A 16273-nucleotide genomic window follows, 5' to 3' on the forward strand; every position below is an offset into this window, starting at 1 on the left:
GTAAAGTATACCCCCTGAAACAGAAGTGCATTTACTAAAAGCCTGAGAGAACCTGGGTTAGGCTGCCAGTCTAATTGCACTCAAGGGTATAAGTGAGGAGGTGGGTGTCTGTTGGTTTACATGGGCCTCATCTACCCATCCATCTATCCATCCATCCAGTCCATCTGTCCATCCATCTATCCCTCCCTCCATCCATCCATCTTCCCAGCTGGTATTTATGCAGTAATTACTACACACTAGGAGCTATGCCAGACTCTGTGGGCAAAATCAGAGATGAAGAACTAAGCATCGTGGAATCTGTAGTCCAAGGCTTCACAGCCAAGCAGGAGAGAGAAAACATGGATGCCACAAAGCATACATGCAAGGAGGAATGAATTAGAAATGCCAAGGCTGACAGAATTGGGGGAGGTGACTTCAGACCCCAGGGGGTACCCTCCAGGGCCCTGCGAGGATCCTGAGGCAGAAGTGGGACAGGAAGGGGCTCCTGAAGGCAAAGACACTGTGTTCTGGCCCTGCCCTGATTCTGAGCCAGCCTCAGGGCAGCTTCCCTTCTGCTCCAGCCAAGGCCTGCGGGTGAACCTGAGCACAAGTTGGTTTTGCCTGCAAAGCTGATCCATGGGAGGGGTATGCTCTTGAATGAAGGACACCAGGGGACCCTGGGACTAAATCACAAAGAGCAGATGAGCACCAGGCTGAAATAGGGTATGGAGACCACATGTTCTGGACCTAAAACTGGGACACGTCGCCCAATACACAGGAAAGAGAGGCTGCAAGAACTCGAGCCAGCCCCAGAACACCCACCTCAGTGCCACGCACCGTGAGCCGTGCAACCTGGGGCAAGTTCACAATGCTCAAAACACCTTTGCCTCAGTCTCTCTTCTCCAGAATGAGGGTAGCCATGCCTCCCTCACAGGAATGGCATGGAGCTACTCCCTCAAAGCCATTTCCCCGGCCCCCACAGTCACACAGCACGCCTTGACTTGGGATTTTGTCTGGTGTCTTGACACAAAGGTCCACTGCTTTTTCATAGCTTTCTCCATTTCAAAATACCCACCCCCATCCTGCAGGCCTTTTCTAGTTCTGGTCTGCCAAGACTCCATAAACTTTATATAGTTTCCATAAATCCAACGGGCCCTTTTTTCCTATCACGTTGTAAAGGTGTAGGAAGCCATTTCTCTGGAAGGGTCTGGCCTTCTCCGGAGCGTTCGTGGGGCCCGGTGTGGATTTACTGGGCAACAATAGAGCAGTAACAGTGCTGTAAAGTTGCCATCCCAGCTCTGCCTGGCTGGCCAGGGGCCAGGGTACCCGAGGGTTGCAGAGGAGGAGCTTTTCGGGCCCGGGACTCCAGGGGCTGCAGCAGAAAGGAGGGAGGCCCAGCCTTCTGCCCAAATTCCAAGGCGTGACCTAGCTCTGGCTCTGCCAAGAACAGACCATTTGAAAATGGGAGGTGGGACATTCCTCCCTTCTCCAGTGGCCAGCTCAGGAGTTGGGAGCCACAGAGAGAGGGACACTGGGACTGGGAGTTAAAATAGATTCATTTATACTGTGCGGCCTTTCGTCCTTATGCCCACAATTCCCTTAAACCCATTTCCTGTGTACTAGCTCCTCTGTAACATTTCTGCTCTTCCCTGCCCAGGAGAAAGGCTTGATGGCTTTCTCTGCTTATAAAATGAATTATGCTCATTATTAAAATTTTAAAAATGCAGAAAAGCAAAGAGGAAAATATCTAAAATCTCTCGAAATTTCATTATGCCCAGAGAAAACACACACACACACACACACACACACACACACACACACACACACACACACACACACACGGAGCTGGCTCACACAGATACTGATGCATACAATTTCAATGTTATTAGTACATGACCCATGATCTCAAAAGTGTGGCCCGCGGATCACCAACATCAGGAGACTCTGGGGTGACAGTTAATGCTAATCCTGAATTCCATCCGAGACCTGCTGACTCACTCTCCCTGGGGTTGAGGCCTGGGAATTTGCATTTAACCAGCTCAGTAGCTGACAACAGCACACAGTTTGAGGACCTGGGTCATAACAGGAGGAGATGATTGGCACAATTTCTGTGTCATCTGGGGGCAGAGTAGAGAGAGACAATGGGCACATCCACCTGGTGCAGGAAAAAGACGGGCACTCTGGAGCCGGATACGCGGGCTCCACCACAGACAGTAAGACGGGAATAAGGCTCCCAGGTGTGATCGTCACTTAAAACGATTAAGTGACACATCGCGTGGGGTATGGCTTGCTGGCACCTGGCAAGAAAAGTCATTTCCTGTCTTTCTTTGTCTGCAGGGCTCCTCCTCATAATGGGTGCCTCTGGAATGGCTTCCGTCACCGAATGCACACAGGTGGGAGGAGTCTGATCCTCCTGAGAGGGGTTTTGGCCGAGGAGAACCACAGGTCAGAATTTCCACAGGGGAGACTTATTCTTTAACGTCCATCCAAACGGGTCAGCTGGGAGCTCTGTTTCCAGCTACAGAGACGCTGCCTGGGTGGCAGGAGGGACACAGAGGGGGGAAGCTGTGCCTCATCTGTCTACACTTAGTTCCCAAGCCACCTGCACACACGCACGGCTGTGAAGGAGGCTCAGGGGCACCAGGCGGGGCAGGTGCAGACCCTAGGCAGCACCCCCGAACCTGCCACCAGGACAAAGGCTCCTGGGTGAGCTGCAGCGCCATTTGGGGGACCAAAAGCCCTCTTTCCTCCTGCCCCTAAAGCTGCTGTAGAGGAAAGACACAAATCTGTGAGCCTGTCCCACCAACCAGTGCTGTGAGGGCCTCAAAAGCAGCTGGAGCCTCCCAGCAGTGGCCACCACTTCCTAGGCAACAAATTACCTCTTTTATAAGCCTCACAACATCCCCATAGAGCTGGCCTAGCATTGTCCCCATTTTACAGATAAGCAAACTGAGGCACAGGGAGCATCAGGCCTGGGGCCACTCGATGAAACACCAGGATTTAACCCCAGGCCGTCCTGGCTGTGGGCTGCCCTGCCCAGGCACCTCCCAAGCTCACAGTTTCTTTCTGGTTTGCTCTCACAGATGCCTGGGGGTGTATGCTCCTCAGCCAGGCTGCTGGTCTCAGAGTCCCAACCCACCTCTAGGAAGTGCTCAGGCCTACCAGCTCCCTCACCCCACTCCTCATGCCAGGAACAGCCCATACAGTTTGGAATTCCTCAAGGCCCAGCTCTCAGCCAGTGGTCCTAAACAAGGGTGACTGCTCCTGGGAGATATTTGTCAATGTCTGGGGACATTTTTGATTGTCATGATGAGGGGAGGGGCTACTGGCATCCAGCAGGCCTGGGGTGCTGCTCTGCATCCTACAATGCATAGGACAGCTCCCACCACATAGAATGATCCAGTCCCGAATGTCAGCAGTGCCAAGAGTGAGAAAGACTCAGGGGAGCCAGTGTGATCACCCCAAGTTGCTCCTATCTCACTCTTCCCTCCCATGGAATGCAGAGAAGAGCTTCTGCAAACTAGAGGGCTCTGCCCACAATCTCCTCTGAGTGACTTTGGACAAAGTCAGTTCTGCCCCAGGGCCTCAGTTTCCCCATCTGTACAATGGGGATCACAGGTTGTTAGAATCAAACTCTTTAGAACTGTCCTTACCACCCCACTGAGGGCTTCATTGTGGTGTGGGCAATGGATGCTGGACTGTAGTTATTCTTCAGGGCATCGGGCAGCTGGGGAGCGTGTACCAGCAGGTGACAAAGAGAAAGAGGGAAGGGACAGTTATGGTGAGGCCTTCCAGGGCTAAAGCATTCAAAGACCTTAGCACAGGGCCAGGCACATCCTAGGTGCTTAATAAATGCAACTGCTATTACTACTGCTCATCTTGGACAAGTTACTGTACTTTCCAGGAGCTGAGTTTCTGTTGCGTAGGACAGTGACAACGCTCCTCCTGAAGACATGAAGCTGCTGCATGCCGGGCGCACAGAAGGGGCTCAGTAAACAGACCCATCCATTCTCACAATTTATGGCATCTCACGGACACGGACACAGCACTGACACACCGCTTTCCTTTAGCAACCCTCATGGAGCCAAACTCCTTTCTGCACATCGACCTGGCAGCCACGGAGGCTGGAACTGGAAGAAGCCAGTCTGGCTCCTCGCAGTTCAGTCAGTGCTCGGGCAGCAGGGAAGGTAGATCCGCCCAGACCCCGTGTGTGTGTTTGTGTGTGTGTGTGTGTGTGTGTGTGTGTGTGTGTGTGTGTGTGTGTGTGTGTGTGTGTGTGTGTGTGTGTGAAGGTAGATCCGCCCAGACCCCGTGTGTGTGTGTGTGTGTGTGTGTGTGTGTGTGTGTGTGTGTGTGTGTGTGTGTGTGTGTGTGAGATCTGGCAGGGAGGGAGTGGCTACCCTGGCTGTGGCTGGTGGGTTCTCCCTGTCACCAACAGTGCCAGACCTCTTTTCAACCTCTACTCCTTTTGTGCAAGGGGCATGACCCTGGCTTGTATCGTTCCAAGTATTGTTTCCCGTGAAGAGAGCTGTCTCAAGCCCCAGGGGACAGCCACAGCTCTCAGTGATGACAATCTCTGGGCTTCCTCTGATGCTTCCTGGTCCTGAAATCTCTTGCCCAACCTTATAAGCAGCCTCCTGAGATGCTTACCTATACAGATGGTCCGACTTATGACAGTTCGACTTGATTTTTCAACTTTACAATGGTGCAAAAACCATACACATTCAGTAGAAACCATGCTTCGAGTGCCCATACAACCATTCTGTTTTTCACTTTCAGTGCAGTATTCAATAAATTATCTGAGATATTCAACACTATTATAAAATTGGCTTTGTGTTACATGATTCTGCCCACCTGCAGGCTGATGTAAGTTTTCTGAGTACATTTAAAGTAGGCCAGGCTAAGCAATGATGTCCAGTAGGTTAAGTGTATTAAATGCATTTTTGACTTACAATCTTTTCAACTTACAATGGGTTTACCAGGATGTTACCCCAGCATAAGTCGAGGAACATCTCTGCTTCCCCATCCTTGGTCTGAGCTGACTTCCCCCACTGCCTGGGAAACCCATTCTCCTCCTTGAACAAATATCCTTCTTTTTCTCCATGGCTCAGATTCCTTGCACTGCAAGGTCCTCCTTGCTTACGTCAGCTATGCAACTCACTCCATCGGCTCAGGCTGGCCCCGTAGATCTTTAAACCGGATGGAGAAACAGCTTCTCTCTCTTGGGCCACAGCAAGGCGATCTGGCCAACGTGACCGCCACCAGACCACACCATGGATTGGACTGCCCCACGGACAGTGCACAGAGAAGCCAGTCCCCGAGTGGCGCCTGCCTGCCCCTCCGGCCCTCAGTGCACTGCCTCCCAGGGAGCCCACCGCCACTCCAGCACGAGCCCCCACTTGGTGGTTTCGCTCCTTTCCCCATCTTTCAGCACCTCCCAGAATCACAACCTCATTACATGGCCCCATGCTGGTTCACTTGAGAAATAAAACTCAGAAACAAATTAAATGGCAATTTCTTTTTAAACAGGAGAGGGGCCAGGTTGCAGGAATACCAGGCCAATGTCCCTTGGTTCCGACTCCTGGGGGCCACTTCCCCCCATCGGCTCTGGTGGTATTAAAGTCAAGGCCTCCATGTGGTTTTCACCAGCAGTGATTTTGCGTTTAATTTCCTTTGTTTTTCCTCCTCCAGTGTTTGCTCTGACCCAAGTCCCTTTTATCGAGACTTTGGTAATGAAATGCAAAACCCTCCCTGGGACCACAGGCCGAGCACTGTGCAACTACTACAGATAAGCATGCGGCCAGCGGGAGGCTGGTGCGGCCTGACAGGCCCATGTACCCGCTCCCACTTCTCTGCCACCTTCTCTCCTCTGCCCCTTGCACAGGCCCAGGAGGCACCGATGGACATCAGGGCAAAGAGTGACTAAACTGCTCAAGCTGGCACAAGCTGGTGGTCTCCCTGACATGTGCCCGCAGAGACCCAAATAAAACTGCCAAGTTCATTCTGACTGGGGACTTAAATCCAATTCTCTCACAGGTCCCAGAGGCCACCAATTAACATACCATATCCTGCCCCTCCGCGCCCCTGCTTCTCAGCTGCTCCAAAGCACATAACCCAGGGCTCCAAAGAGCTAGTCCCAATTACATACCAAATTAAGTTTTAAGCTATATATATATATAGGGCTGGTGCCTGTAACTAAAATAAAAAAATAAACCTGCTCTAGTTTTTCCTGTGAGTGATTCTGTCTAACCTCAGTACTAACCCTCAGCCCACCTTGATTTACGACAGATGACGCCAGCCAGCCATAAAATCCCAAGCTTAGGAAAAGGGATTTTAACATGCACCCAGATGGGCAGGTCAGGGGGACAGGACCAAACCAGGCAGACTGCCCTAAAGCATCCAGCTGAAATGGACACGGGGATTTAAGTGTTATTGTAGGAATCATTCCCACACCCATCCAGCTAGCAGACATTGATGACAACATTCAACCATGACTAAGGAGGCATGGACGTTGTCCTCATGGGCTTCCTTTGCCAAGTTTGAGAAGAAAGAATGGAAGGAGGGAGGGAGGGAGACAGGGAAGAAAAGAAAGAAGAAAGGAAGGAAGGAAGGAACCAACGAAGGAAGGAAAGACAGAAGAAGACAAACTATCTTCTCTTCACATTCCGTGACGACTCACCTTCTAGGCCCCTAACACCGTGATCCCTGGGGGGCTGAACTCTCTGTTGAGAATCACAAATTGCAGTGATTTTCTTTTTCTCTATACCAGTGCTTTTGTGAAAGTATTCTGGCTTCTGAATACTAACTTGAGTAACTTCTAAAGCAGTGTTTTCCAAACCATATTCTCCTTGTTCTAAAATGCCTCTCAAAAGTGGGATCCAATAAGTTTGGGACATATTTCCTACTCTGTCCCCTCTCATGGATATTTATGATCAGGACATTAAAGGCTCTGATAAGTCCTGCAATAAAGACGTTGGTCTAACTTCACTTAAACTAAGCTTATTTAGGGACAGACCCCTTGAAGAATCCTCCTTTGGAAATACAGAGTGATGTTTAGCTCAACTGCAGAATAAAGGCTGACCTAGCAGTGTGTTGTCCCTTATAAGCAGAGCTTGACAGGCCTAACAGGGAGAATCAGCTCAACCTCTTATGTTCAGCTATTTTTAAAAAGCAGATGAAAAACACACAACCTCATACAAGTGACCTTGATTTGCATTGTAAAGCATAGCTGTTTTTAATAAAAGCTTCAAACGTCAGTGTTTCTTATGTGTATGCAAAAACCAATCTGCTTTGAGATTCTCTACTGTTAGGGAAATCAACCGCCCTGGTTTGCTTGGGACTAAGAGGGTTCCTTTGTCTTGGGACCATAAGGGCTAAAAATGGGAAAGTCCTAGGCAAACTGGCACAAGCTGGTTACTCTAGCCAGTAGACAGATAGTGTGTCCAGGAGAGCAGGCCTCAAGGGGATGGCAGCTGGGACAGGCAGGAGGCAGTCGGATCCACATGGGTGACAAAGACTGTCACTGAAAGGCAAGGAGGTTGATACTTCCCTTAAATGTAAACAGCAAAACAAACCCTGAAATTCCCATTTGCAACTTTCACCTGCCAACAAAAAGTGACACCAGCATGAATTTAAATTCCTACCCTGAGCAGGAGAGGTAAAGACTGGAAACTTTCAGGGAAAGGCAAGAGGTGTCAAATTCTCCTGGAGCTGGAAGTGTCACTAACATTTCATGTTAATTAGCACAAGAGAGGAGAGGCTGCCTAAGCCAGAGCCAGTGGACTGAGCTGTGCCAACATGACAAGTATCGATGCTTCACACACCACAGGTGCCTTTTGGAAATGCACTTGTTGGAAAACAAACAAAAGTTATCTACACACACAAAACATCCAAATTTACATACCTGTGCATGCTCACGGGCGCCCATACACACGTGCTCTCTCATGCACACACACACATACCCCTCACCGTAATGTGAACCACCTGCAACCTTTTCGGGGAAATTTAGTCACCAGGATTACTGGAGGGATTTTTATCATTACAATGTCTCCCTTTATGCCACAGCCCCAATAGTTCGAACCCTAAGGACTGCATTGTGACACAGGTCAAAGTTGACACAGGTCACTAGGTCACTGGGGAGAAACTATATAGATCACAAGTTCCAGTTCTGTCATCTTAACAAACCCACTTAGACTAGAGCTGTGATTCTCAACCCTGGCTGCACATGACAGCCACCTGGGGAAACTTTAAAAAACAGAGATACCTGAGCTCTACTCCAGACTAATTGAATCTGAATCCAAGGGGTGGGGGCCCAGGCATCTGTATTTTTAAAGCTCACCAGGCGGTTGATACTGAGCCAGGGCTGAGAATGACTGCTCTAGGCCAAGGGTTGGCAAATTTCTTCTGTTGAAGGTCAGACAGTTTTACCAGGCGGTTGATACTGAGCCAGGGCTGAGAACGACTGCTCTAGGCCAAGGGTTGGCAAATTTCTTCTGTCGAAGGTCAGACAGTAAATGTTTCAGACTTTGCAGGCCACATGGTCTCTGTCACAACTAGCCTACTCTATCATCATGGTGCTCAGGCAGCTAAGACGTATAAATGGACATGGCTGCCTGATCTTATAAATAAAACTTTATTTATAAGATCAGGCAGGGGGCCATAGTTTGCCAAGCCCTGCTGTGGACTCTCTGAGCTCCACTGCCAGATGCAGCAGGAATTCTGTATCTTTCTGGTGACCACAGTGCTCATGGCCCAACTTTTAAAATTCAGTTTCAGGCTTCAGGAAGAGGGGTTTGTTCACTGTTATAAAAAATCAAACAGAAGTGGTGGCACGGATGGGTAGAGGTTGTGTGTGTTTTGAGGGCAGGTGTGTGGGAAATAGGGAAGCAGAAAAACTGACTGTTTGGAACTTCTGAGTCAGAGAAACCTACTTGGATTTTCTCCTCCCATCACCAAAACTAGTGCGAAAAATCATATTTGGGCGATCAGATTTTTAAATAATTCTTGACTTGGTTTTCCTTCTTCAACAATCGGCCTTTTACAAATCAAGTCCTGCCACCCATTCCTCTCCTGCTAAAATTATCACCTGGTTTGAAGAATTCACAGGAGCACAGAGAAGAAAAACGAGCCCAAACACTTGTCCTTGATTTCTTCTCCTTTTGTAAAGTTTAAATGGAAACAGGTTAAAAAAAAAAAAATCAGTAGATCAAATTTTGTTCAAGGAGAATAATCTTCTCCCCCCTTTTCTTAGCACCGCAAGGGACCCAGAATTATTCTGTTCAAGAGATCACTTGGCAACCCAGTTTTCTCAGTGGCGAGGCCCTTGAATGAGGTTACTGAGGGCAGCTTTTCATCCAACACGGTCATCATTCCAGAGTCTGCTGACTGCCTCCCAGACGAGGTGCTCGAAATCTCTCCAGGTAGCCTGTTCTGCCATTGGGCAGCTCTGGTGGCCCAGCTCCCAGATAGCAAACTGAAACCGGTCATCCTCCAGCCCCCAGCTGTGGTCCTAGTTGTACCCACTGGGCCTTCCCCTTTTCCACAAGACAAGCTTTGAGATATTGGCAGCCTGGTTTTGGGTGACCCGTGACTCTTCTCATCTCTGGTCAAACATTTTCGGTTCCTTCAAATCTTAACATTTCAGAGAAAAACTTAAAACACACAGAAATACTCTACGTCAGATGATTCCAATGTGGAAGATTTTATAAATGTTTTTCAGCCTGCAGAAAACTCAGGTAAGCTGGAAGAAGGTTTTGTGACTTTCCTTGAAAGACTGCTACAGTTCTTCCCTCCACATATGCTATGAAAACTATTCTTTGTTGCAGGTTTGTGAGGTGGAAATTTTTACTCAGAAATGAATCTGCACATTTATGTAGATGAAAACACACTAGTGCACTAAAAGAAGGGACATGTCACTAACAGATTCTTGAACAGATTCTTACAAAGGGGCAGTGGCTGCTGCAAATATTCAGGTTTTCCCTTTTGGGGCAACAGGAATCTTATAACCAGCTGTATTTCCCTTTTCAAGTTGCAGTCAGGAAATTCATCATTGAACTTGAAGTCAACTTTAGCACATGAGTGAGACTGTGGCCCACATATCTGGATATTAACATTCCTTGAACTTAAATTTTCATGAAAATATTCCTTGATAGATTCTTTTCTTTAGTATATTTTTTGCTTTGTTTTATGGGTCAGGTAGGCCACCTGAAATATTTTTGACCAAGAATGTAGGGTATAACAAATAAACAAATGAACACATAAACGAGTGAATCTGTAAGCAAACACAGTGTCTTATACATCATTGTACCTCGCCCCCTCCCAGTGCTTGGTGTATAAGTACAGATGCTTGTTGCACAGATGCATGGGGTGGGTGGATGAATGCATGGACAGATGGGTGGACAAATGGGTGGGTAGATGGATGGAAGAATGGATGAATGGAAAACCCATCCACCAGTCTACTCTTTGCACTTGCCTCCCAAACTACCATTCCCATGATGATATTGCCTTACATTAACTACACTTTGTATTTTCTCTATTTTCTGATGCTTTGACATCTGAGACCTTGCTGATCCTGGAGAGACTGCCCCTCCTAATGTTAACTAATTCCTAAAGATAGCAAACAACTCACCTGGGAGCCTGCCTTTCATATACAAACCAACTAATCCAGAGCTAACCACTCCCCTTCCTCTATAGAGTTCTTACACTCTGGGATGATATTCCCCCAACCTAATTACCCAAGGGCCAGGTACATGGCAATGATGGACAGCCCCTATGCCCCAGAGCTTGCTGAAATTATGCAAACTAGCCAATCCTAAACTGGCTTACCTGCCTCTTCCACTCCTTCCTGTGAAAACCATAATAAAGGCTCCTGCCCAGGCTTTCCCCTTACTCCTGCTGCCTCCCCACCAGCCCTGGTGTGACTGTGAATGGTCCTGCATGGGATGCTGTGGCATGGCATGGCGTGGCATGGTGTGGTGAGGCATGCCCCCTCCTCTTGGTAACTGTGAGTAACAAACTATCTTTTCAATGGCAGTCATCTCCTGATCTCTTGAGTGGTTGGACTTACTATATCTGCATAACAATAAAATATACATTTTAAAACATCTCTTCCTGTAAATTCTGATAGAGCTTGGATCAATCCCTTCTCAGCCACAAACTTGGCCATTAATCTATCAATCTAACCTCACCAATGTGATTCTAGGAACAAAATCTAGGTCTTGTCTGTGTTTATACCTGACCTTTGAACTCAGACAGCTGCTGATCACAGTACTGCTCAGGCGGTCAACGAAAGTGACAATCCCAGGCACAACTCAGGACTCACCAGGAAAGCCTGGATGAAGACACTCAGAAATCAGTATGGTGCCCAGCTCTGCAGTGTGCTGGCACAAAGGGGCTTCTGATCACCCATGCCTGGATGGACGGGTCACTATGGCTACACCAGTAGGCATATGGCCTGGAATCAAAGTCCCTGCATGGTGCTGCTCAGGGCACTGAGTTGCCATGAAGGGATTTCTTGCAGGCCAGCATTTTCTGTGCCTAGGTTCAGGTTCCAAGAGGATAAGCCCCAGTGCAAACGAGCACTACATGCACACAGTGGCCAAGTGCTGCGCCTGGCCAAGGCTCGGGCATCTTGGCACTTGGCTTAACTGAATGGCCAATTGTGGTGCTGAGCCTGACTGCCCCTCAGGGAGAGAAGAGGCACCGAGCCACATGGCACCATGTGGTGCATGAGGTAACCTCCCTGACTCCAAAGAGCTGTCTGCTCTTTGTTGCCATGTGTTTTGGGCTCCCTCTGTGCCCTGCACCGTGCCTACCTCATCCTTTTCTCTGACCCAGCCACCCTATGAGGCAGGTAATATCACTAGAACGTGCACTCCTGAGTGGCCTACAGAGCACCCTGTTGTATGGGGATGCTCCTACCTTGTTGCTGAGCCACATGGTAAGGGCAGTGTGACCTTGAAAACCAACAATATAGTCACTGGATCAGAGTTAAGTCCAAGTCCCTTCCTTAGGAATTCAGAATGAAACTCTGATTCCGGCAGCCATCTGACTGGTCCCTGGAATGAAGGAGGTGGTATGGAGGCCATTTGCTGCCATGTGGACTGGAGAGCAAAAATACTAATGAGGAAGTAAGAGAGAGAGACACAGAGACGAGAGATGAGGAGAGAAGGAGAGGTAGAGGGAGAGAGCATGCAGAGGAGAGTCCTGTCCTGGCCTATTCCTGAAGCCCCACTATACCCTTGTCCTTGGGTTCATTGGGGCCCCAGTACTCTTAAAGTAAATTCAACTTTTTAGCTTAATTGTGCTCTCATGGGTCTTTGTTGCTTACAATTTAAAAGCATCCTAACAGATTTCTGTTGCTTACAATTAAAACCATTCTAACTAATTTCTTCAACAAGCAAACTGCAAGTGAAAAAAAATAAAAAGAGAGAGAGAGAGAAGAGAAACATACAGAATAAGAGAGGCTGAAGAGACACACCAACCTGTTATAATGTATGGCCCCTGATTCAAACAAACAGTTTAAAAAACAAAAAATCATTGTATTCTGAAATTTTGAAAACACAACTAAAATAAATTCTTTTTAAAAAGTACTAAATGCCAAAATTAGGGCAAGAAGAATTAGGGAATATAAATAAACCAATGAATGTTTAAAACAATAACAAAAATTTGAACACTTCTGATCCCCATTTTACAGCTGTGCTAACGAAGGCAGGGAGAAGTCAGGAGAGAAGGTGGTAGTGAGTGACAGAGCCAGGGTTCCCACCCAGGCCTCGCCACAACACTCTCACCCTTACCATTACACAGTACTGCCCACTAACCTCGCCCATGACCGGGACACCAAATGTCACTCACCAGCTCCACTCACAGACTTGCCAGTAAACCAGGATGGAAACCATCAGCAGAACCATTCCAAGTCCTTCCACATAAGGCCACCGCCTCCTGCAACACTGCCTGCCACCTGGGGGGGCCCCTTTGCAGATGCGTGCATGCTTTCAGTGGTTGTGTTATCAGCAATTTCAAATATTGTAGTCAGTTGTTCCCCAATAGCCGCAAGGGCAGAATCTTGCCTCCAAAGTCTAAAAACTATAAAAGTGTATCCCTGTGTGAACAAGCCAGAAGTTGGGGACAACTGCTTTTTATTATCAGCTTGCCTGTACATTTTATTTTTCAACCATGTACATATATTTGATAGAAATTTTAAGTTGTATTTAAAAAAATAATTACTATATACTCAGTTCCATGCACAGTACAATATTCCTGATTTTTTTTTTTTTTTTGTCCTCAATATCATTAGGGGGAAATATTTACAAGTGTAATATCTGACAAAAGAATTCTGTAAAATTAACAGATATCTACAACAGAAAAAAATTAGAAAATACAACAGAAAGGAAAAAGCCACATGGACTAAATTATTCTAAGACAACTTATCCCCTTCCATTCTTCCTTCTGAGTTCCTGTACTTTTGCTTGCTTGTTTAACACTACTGTGACGCTATTGTGTGAGCAATGTGGTACTCTGCATGGCTGGCGCTGCTGGTTGTCTTCCCGGTACTTTTCTCACCTCCTCTGAATGGTACTTGCTGTTGTTGCTATTAATATTGCTCCTTGTTCATCACTGAGCATTGGCTGTGCTGGGCAGGCAGGTGACTTGTCTTTTACTTTGTAAGCACAAGGGACCAGACCCATTGACACCTGCTGGGGAAACTGGCACAGTCCTCTGTGATCCTGGACTTTGAGCATTGGCTGCAGTAACAGAATGAAACTGTATAGCTTTCTTCCTTGGGAAGAGGTGAATCAGGTCTGTGTATGGGAACAAGGGTAGACACAGTTGTTGGGTAGCTCATGGGGTGGACCAACTCACAGAATCCCAAGTTTGAGCCAGCCATCTCCCTAGTTTAAAAATGAGCAATTCCCATCCTCCCTGCAGCAAGAGGGAGCTGTGGGACAAAGACTGGCCAATGAAGTGAAGTGCAAGTCAAGGGGTGGGGTTTCCAGGAATTCAAGAACACCGGCGTGTGCCTCTTCCCCTTTTCCTTTAACCATCTGCCTTCCTGGAGTGGAGCCTTCCAGGAGCCTTCCTTCCTGGAAGTTGGAAAACAGAACGACACTGCTGAGAATGATTCAACTGTAAGTAGAAGTAGCTGGTTCCTCCATGAGGCCAGAACTGACCCAAGCTGCCTATTTCTGGGCTTTCTATTGTATGTGATAAATAAATCCTCTTTGATGAAGCCACTGTTCATCAGGGTTTTGTTACTTGCAGCCGAACACAGTCCTAGCTGATACGACAGACGTGTTCTTGTTATAAACGCACCATTTGTGATGGTGAATGAAATGATTACTCAACCGTGTCCCTATTGTTGAATATTTAGGCTGGTTCCAACTTTCTCGTGCTGCTACAAATACTTCAGTGATAAGCATTTTTACGTACACCTGTGGGCCCCTGCATTGCTGTAGCGCTTTATAATCTGCAAAACTTTTTCACCTCTCTTCTCTCATGAAGCCAGAGGTAAATAATTCCAGATAAGATAGCTCAGCAGACAAATTCCAGGCAACAGGCTCTCTCTGTGCTGTCTTCTTCCTTTACATTCCCCATGACATCTACGTTCTGCACAAAAAGCCATGCAACTTCAGTCAACATTGGCTGCTGAGTCAAAGGTGTGAAATGAGAAACAATTATACATCCTGAAGAGCCAGTGAGCTGTTACCCAGGTTCTGAAACCCTGCAGATTAGTTCTGTGGGAAGTCACCCTGTTAAGTCAGGAAGCCCATCTCTAACATCAGGGTGCAAAGAATGAATGAATGCAGGAGATTAGGGCATGAGCAAGGGCTCGTAAAGACTGTATATTGTTTGGGGATTGGACAAAAGCCTCAAGATGATGAGCCACATGTTTGGTGGGAGGGCGATTAGCAGGTGGAGGGGGTGGAATGGAAAGGACAGGCACTGAAAAGGTGGCAGAGACTAGGAGATCTTGAAAAGGCATTAGGAAAGGGCTGGTTCTTAAAAACAGTACAGGAAATCTGCTTCAGGGACCACCTGCAACCAAGCATCACCTCCTCTAACCTCTAGACTTCCTGAGTGCACTTTTTATTTCCCCTATGGTATGGGACATGCATTTGGTGTCTGCACTCAATGATCTCATGTGTGTGTGTGTTGGGGGTGGTGCCAAAGGGCCGAAGACAATGTTCACCTTCTTAGTTCTTAGATGATGACGATAAAACCCCCATGCGTCACCTTGCGTTCCGAGCAAGCTTTGTGCCTCTGCATTTGACATTTGTTTTGTGGATGGGTTGTGGCTGTGATGTGACTCCCATATGCTCACTGGCCAACCCTATACAATCAGAGATGTTGTAAAAGGGACCCTTCTCCTAGTCAAGTGGTCTTTGCACTCTTTAAAACACACTTCTTCACCCCTTGTCCAATTCTGAATGTCTTCAATTTTATAAACAGAATTCCTTTACTGTAGAACAAGGACTTGGCATCCAAGTCGCAAAGGTCACCTAACACCAGTGAGTGTGAAGACTAGGAACCTGTGTTTACTGAGTAAGTTCTGTGCACTGTGCTGGGCACTTGTGAGATAGACAGGTGTTCTTATCGCTATCTGACGAATGAGGAAATTGAGGCTCAGAGAGGTAAGGGAATTCAGTGCTCAGGATCACACCTGGGAAAAAGGTCATCTAAATGTTGTAGGCAGCTTCGCTCTAATTCTTGCAGGGAGCAGTGTCACAGAGAGAACTGCTGGGCCTTTGTTGGTGACCAGCCCATTGTTTAATCGCTTCTTTCATAAGGAGCAGTTGGAACTCTTCCGGGCCTGGTGATTTTCTGACACACATGTCTTTCCTTTTGCTTATTCTCATAGCTGCAGGCTTAGATTCTAAACTTGGGTTCAAGGGCTGGACCCAGGCCTTGGGTTTCTTCACGCAGAGAAGAGTTTTCTGCCCTTGGTCCCTGCAGAGGAGAAGGATTAGCGAGGCAAAGCCCGACTTGATTGAGAAATAACTTCCCTCGAGGCTGCTTTATGGCTTTTGCGCCTCTTCCTTCCAGCACTTACTAAGTCTGGCTGCCCCAAGACCGGTGGACTCAGGGTGGTCCTTCCTTCTCCAAGGGGCCGGAAATTACCAAAGGAACACCAGGGGTGCTGAGCAGGCCATGTGAAGTAGGGCAGCCACTAATAAATGTCTTTAAAAAGTTGAAAAACCAAAGCATCCAAGCAAGTAAGGGGTCAACAACAGGCATCCGGGAGCCGGGCTGCCTGGCCTGCACCACTCACAGCTCTGTGGTGGTGGGCAAGCTGCTT

At 47.7% G+C, this 16273-nt stretch overlaps 1 protein-coding gene and 1 long non-coding RNA gene across 2 annotated transcripts in view; one reads left to right on the forward strand and one right to left on the reverse strand.

Annotated features, from left to right (window-relative positions):
- The window catches only part of CLMN (calmin), a 111468-nt gene that overhangs the window by 37649 nt on the left and 57546 nt on the right, over positions 1 to 16273 (reverse strand). The gene's annotated exons all lie outside the window — the stretch shown is intronic.
- LOC134371584 (uncharacterized) lies at positions 2119 to 4153 on the forward strand. Its single transcript, XR_010022865.1, has 3 exons — positions 2119 to 2192; positions 2317 to 2424; positions 3884 to 4153. It is a non-coding gene; the product is annotated as an uncharacterized LOC134371584 (long non-coding RNA).

This window comes from Cynocephalus volans, chromosome 3, assembly GCF_027409185.1.
Source record: "Cynocephalus volans isolate mCynVol1 chromosome 3, mCynVol1.pri, whole genome shotgun sequence".
Taxonomy (NCBI): Eukaryota; Metazoa; Chordata; class Mammalia; order Dermoptera; family Cynocephalidae; genus Cynocephalus; species Cynocephalus volans.